General features: G+C 44.1%; 2 pseudogenes; both read left to right on the top strand.

Moving 5' to 3' along the window:
* The first annotated feature begins 4,027 nt into the window (after positions 1 to 4,027).
* Positions 4,028 to 4,179, top strand: LOC125976429 (U1 spliceosomal RNA; annotated as a pseudogene).
* Positions 4,180 to 5,481: 1,302 nt separating this feature from the next.
* LOC125976511 (U5 spliceosomal RNA) lies at positions 5,482 to 5,566 on the top strand (annotated as a pseudogene).
* The last annotated feature ends 254 nt before the right edge of the window (positions 5,567 to 5,820 follow it).

Below are 5,820 nucleotides of genomic sequence, written 5' to 3'. Positions count from 1 at the left end.
ATGTCTTATTTAGTCCTAACCCTAACTCGAGCCCTTGTTGGAAACCCTAGCCCCAGTTGGAAACCCAACTTTGAGAATGGTCAGACAGAAGTACCTTTTTCTTTTGATGAAGTTCAGTTTGATGGAAATGGCCGGTGGTTGAATCAATTTTACAGTAAAATAGAATTTTAAGACAGGTGCCACAAATTCTCGTTGGCGCAGGCGGTAGCGCGTCAGTGTCGTAATCTGAAAGTCGAGAGTTTGATCCTCACACGGTGCATGATTTATATATATTCCAACCCTAAATCTAGCCCTACCTGTAAACCCTAGTCCTAGTTGGAAATCCTAGCCCTAGCCTAGTTAAGTTTGATCAAAATGGGCGGTGGTTGAATCAATTTTACAGTAAAAAACAATTGCACAAATTGCAAATGCATAGCCTCGTTCGCGGAAGTGGTAGTGTGTCAGTCTCATAATCTGGAGGTCGTAAATTCGACCCTCACACAGGGCACACTTTTATATAGTCCTAACTCTAGCCCGAATTGGAAACCCTCATCCTCGTTGGAAGCCCCAGTTGGAAACCCTGGCCACAATTTGAAACCTTAGTTGGCTTCCCTAACCCGAGTTGGAAACCCTAGTTTCAGAATGCTCAGACTAAAAGTCACTTTATCTTTCTGTGAAGTTCAGTTTGATTGAAATGGCCGGTGGTTGGATCAATTTTACAGTAAAAAAGAATTGTAAAACTGTAAATGCACAGCCTCATTAATGCAGGTGCTAGCATGCCAGTCTCACAATCTAAAGGTCAAGAGTTCGGTCCTCAGGTGGGGCAGACTTTTTATATACCTAGTCCAAACTAGCCCTAACCCTAACTCTAGCCCTAGTTGGAAACCCTAGTCCTAGTTGGAAACCTTAGTTGAAAACCCTATTTTCAGTAGGGAGCAGGTTGCTCAGACTAAAATAACTTTTTCTTCTTTTAAGGGGTAGGGCAGCAAAGTAAGCAGGGATTGTGAATATCAGCAAGCACAGGTTGCTCAACTGGAGTCAAGAGAAACAAATTAAAAATTGTACATCAGATGAAAAATGTGCCTCTTTCTTTTGGCTTTTGTCACTGACATTTGGGGTCACCACAACAAAGATCAAAACAGCACAAAAACAGTTTACCTATATTTTGTCACGTCTCGCCCCCAACTGCTCCACTATGTGTCTGTCTTGGTTTCTGTCTGTGTGCTCGCCCCTCCCCTCCTGTGTGCCCATGATCAGTGTGATTGTTCCCACCTGCCTCTCGTTACCTGTCGTGTATAAAAGTCCTGTCTGCCCCTCTCTCCCTGTCGGATCATTGGTTTTGGTTTTGGTTGCTGTCGTTCGGTGTTGGCGTGCTGTCTTGGTGCCGTCGTGTCCTGCTGTCTTCTTGTTTCACGTCCTGGTCAGTCAAGTTATTGTTTAGGTCATGTCAGTTTACCGAGTCTGTATTTTGAGTTGCTTCGGTGGACCCTGGTCCGGGCTGCACTTGGTCGTCCTGCTCCATGCTCCACACCCGACCGTGACATATTTTCCTCTTTCAATTTGATGATACACTAGACATGAATACCTGTTTAGATTTGAAATCTTATCCATTAGGCCAGATAGCCATACAGGAAATTCTGACAAGTGATAGCAGTGCAATGATTTTTGAGCATATACAGTAAATCTACAGCCTAGATTCAAGTGGAGTTAACTGACTGGATCAGAAGATTAAGGGGTTCAAGTCCCTTCGTTGTCAATTTAATGAATGTCAAGAGGAAAGTAGTGGATAATGTGTCTAACATTAAATAATAGTTTTTATTTTGTTTCTGCATTACCCAATACATCTCCTTCACATTGTGACACATTCTCCCATTATCTGTCTGTGTTAGGTAGAGAAAAAGATTTTAAAGGAAAGGTAAGTATTGTTGTGTTGTGTTTTGTTGTATTGTGTGTTGTCATTACCGTATTTTCTGGACTATAAGTCACGTTTCTTTTCATAGTTTGGGTGGGGGGGCGACTTATACTGAGGAGCAACTTATACGTGATTTTTTGTCACAAATTTTCAAAATAAAAAAAAAAACGAAAAATGGATAAACGAACCGTGATGTAGCAAGGGATTACTGTAGTTTGAACTGCAAGTGACATCAGCGGCGCGGCGGTTGTTTACTTAAAGGACAAAGGATTCGATCACGGGATGACGAAGATGACGAAGGGCCCCATGTACTACCGGCATCTTTAGTGGCTTTGCTTGTAAGTGACACAGAGGACGGAGAGTTTTTTTTTCCCAATGATCATCACACACACATCTGGGTGTGGTGAGATTTGTCCTCTGCATTCAACCCATCCCCGTGTGATTTTGATCCATCCCCTGGGGGAGAGGGGAGCAGTGAGCAGCAGCGGTGCCGCGCTCGGGAATCATTTGGTGATCTAACACCCAATTCCACCCCTTAATGTTGAGTGCCAAGCAGGGAGGCAATTGGTCCCATTTTTATAGGTATGACCCGGCCGGGGTTTGAACCCACAACCTTCCAGTCTCAGGGCGGACACTCTACCACTAGTTTGAAGGATTTAATGATTTGGAGTGACACAGAAGGTTTGAAAAACTATTATATGTTTCACGCACACCCGGTCCTATTCTATGGAGCTCTCTTCGACCTCTGTGGCTGGAAGTGCCACCTCCAGGGATGGAAGTCCACGCTGCCACACGCCTGGAAGTCGATGCCGGTGCTTGGGGCTGTGTGGCGGTGAACTGTTTATGTTATTGTTATTTGATATATTTGTCATTTTCAAAACTTGTTCAGGAAAAAAAATATTATTCAGTGGTAATGTTGGACGTTTTCAATAAATACAAATTCATACAGTTTTAGGGTTCTCAGGTTAAAAAAGGCAATGCATGCACGGGGGCCCCCAGGGCTGCGTGCTTAGTCCATTGCTCTTCACCCTGCTGACGCATGACTGCACTGCGACCTACAGCGACAACCGCATAGTGAAGTTTGCTGACGACACGACTCTGGTGGGTCTCATCACGAAGGGCGACGAGACTCGGTACAGGTCGGAAGTTGACCTTCTGACCATGTGGTGCAGGGACAACAACCTCCTGCTGAACGTCAATAAGACCAAGGAAATCGTTGTTGACTTCCGGAAGGGTCACACAACACACCTGCCGCTGATCATCGACGGTGCTGTGGTGGAGTGGGTGAGCTGCACCAAGTTCCTGGGGGTGCACATCAGTGAGGACCTCTCCTGGTCCGCAAACACCTCGTCACTGGCAAAGAAAGCTCAGCGCCGCCTGTACTTCCTGCGGAAGCTCAGGCGTGCATGTGCTCCTCAGGCAGTCCTGTCTACATTCTACCGTGGCACCATTGAGAGCGTCCTCACCAGTTGCATCGCTGTCTGGGGTGGTAACTGCACTGAACAGAACTTGAAGGCCCTGCAGCGCATAGTGAATACGGCTGGTAAGATTATTGGTGCTTCGCTCCCCTCCCTGAAGGACATTTACACCTCCCATCTCGCCCGCAAGGCAACCTCGATTGCCAGAGATGTGAGTCACCCGGCTCACTCTTTGTTTGACCTTCTGCCCTCTGGGAAGAGGTATAGGAGCCTGCGCTCCCGCACCACCAGACTCGCCAACAGCTTCTTTCTCCAGGCTGTTAGGGCCCTGAACTCGCTACCCCCTTCTGCGTAGCGTGCGGCACTGTTGCGCTATTTTCTGGAATGTCTGCTGTACGCACACTTGCTCCTTTTTTTGCTCCTCTTATTTATTTATTTATTTGTTGTGTTATTTATTCATTATTTATTCAGCACGCTTTTGTTATACTTGTTTACTTGTTTGTCTGTTGTGGGCCATGTCTTGTCACCATGGGATAGGGGGGAACGAAATTTCGGTTTCTTTGTATGTCTTCGGCATGTGGACAAATTGACAATAAAGCTGACTTTGACTTTGACTTTGACTTAAACAGTTCTACGAATCCTGTTTCATCCACTGAGTGTGTATGTGTGCCACACGTTTTTAGCAATTAAGCCCGTGACTGAAAATGCCGTGTGCGGTAAAGACGTCGGCCCATGATCAAGAAGGTGGTTCACCCCATGTGAGGCTCAGCCATTGCACTACGGTTGTGCTGACCTCTGCAAATTCCCCTACTGTGTGAATCTTGACTCTATTATTTCTGGTAGTGGGGGACTGTGTTCGCGCTCTCCTCTGGTCTTTCTGATGAAAACAAAAATTAAGCGCAGTAGTATGCACATGGAGTTTAAGTCTGCGATGCTGTGACACACTGAACGCTTTTGATTATGTAATTAACTGTACTCTGGAACTGTGTGTCAGGGTTCTCCAGATTATTCTTATCGTATGATTATGTTGGAATGCAGCCTGTAATAAATAACCTAGCTAGATTAGTTTTATGCTTATGTTGGAATGCAACCTGTGATAAATCACCTAGCGTGTCCCATCCTACACAAAGTCGTAAAACACCCCTTGCTATGTTTTGACTAGAGGTCAAGGGCTTTCTCTATTCAGTCCACTCTTACCCCCACCCTGTTTCTCTTAATAAAAATGCTCTTGCAGGAGGCGAGAGTCAGACCTCCATTCGAACATCGCTGTACGCACAGCGACGAATGGACTCTCCACCTGCAGGTGTCTAAAGGGACTTACTCGTCTCCCGTGTGGTTCTTGCAAAATAAGTTGGACTGAGCGAATCTCTAACACTGTGCATTTGCTCGTTAAACTGTATTCACCAAATTAGCAAATGCAAAATAATATGTAATTACCACGTTCCTGACTCGTCATATGATATGAACGTATCAAAACCTTTTTGTCGGCTGTAGGTCTGTCTTTTTAAGAATGCGCCCGATTGTTGTTCCTCATACATCACAAGTATGGATTTCTAGAAAACAACTTTTACTTTCTAAAGTAAAATGACAGAAATATTTTCTAATGTCAAATATCAAACGCCACCAACGCAGTGGAGGTGAATTACACTCCAAACCATGCCAGCAACGTCAAAAGCCTCAATTATTTGCGACACAAGGGAGACATAGAGCATTTCCGAAGTTTGAAAAATCATTTGAGAAATTACGATCGTATTTTGTTTCCCGATTTGTGTTGAATAAAGTTATGAAATTACAAATTTTCAAATAAAACACAGGGATGGGATCATTTCCCGTTCTCTCAGACCAAAAGTACACGTACCAAGACATACAACTGTTTTTACCATCAATAATCAAAATAGACGCCCAATATAATTGAAAGAACGAGCGCCATCAGTGTTCGATCAGATACCTACAATCCTGTGCGCCAACAATGTTTAAAGTAAGTGAGACATTAATGAACACAAAATACTCGTTTAAACATTCTATTTTGCTTGAGTCCTTGTAAGTATAGTAAATCCATCAACTTCTATTGTTTGTATTAGAAGGAATGGTTGCTGCAATTTGAGTGTGAGACCGCCTGTGAATTTAGTGAGACCAGCAGTGGGGTGGCCCGTTTTGACTCAGATTTTCAGATCACTCGTTTCTCTTCAGATCGAATAAATCTTTCGCCTTTTACTAAAGATTTCTGTGGAGAGGAACAATAAAGAGTATACCATTTCCGTGGAGAGGAACAATAAGAGTATATCTCAATTTGTTGATGCTCTGCGAAAGAATATCAATATTGCAACGGATAGCCGCCTATATCATACTCCGTGCAACAATCATACGTTCACATAATTTATACCGGCACGTGTGAACATGTTCACATAAACAGAGAAATTATGCCGAGTGCAGACAGACAATCACGTTTAAAACCTCGTTTATCATCCATCCATTTATCCATCCTATTCCGCTTATCCGGGTTGGGTCGAG

This window comes from Syngnathus scovelli, chromosome 10 (assembly GCF_024217435.2).
Source record: "Syngnathus scovelli strain Florida chromosome 10, RoL_Ssco_1.2, whole genome shotgun sequence".
NCBI classification, from domain to species: Eukaryota; Metazoa; Chordata; class Actinopteri; order Syngnathiformes; family Syngnathidae; genus Syngnathus; species Syngnathus scovelli.
This window is presented reverse-complemented; position numbering and strand designations above follow the sequence as displayed.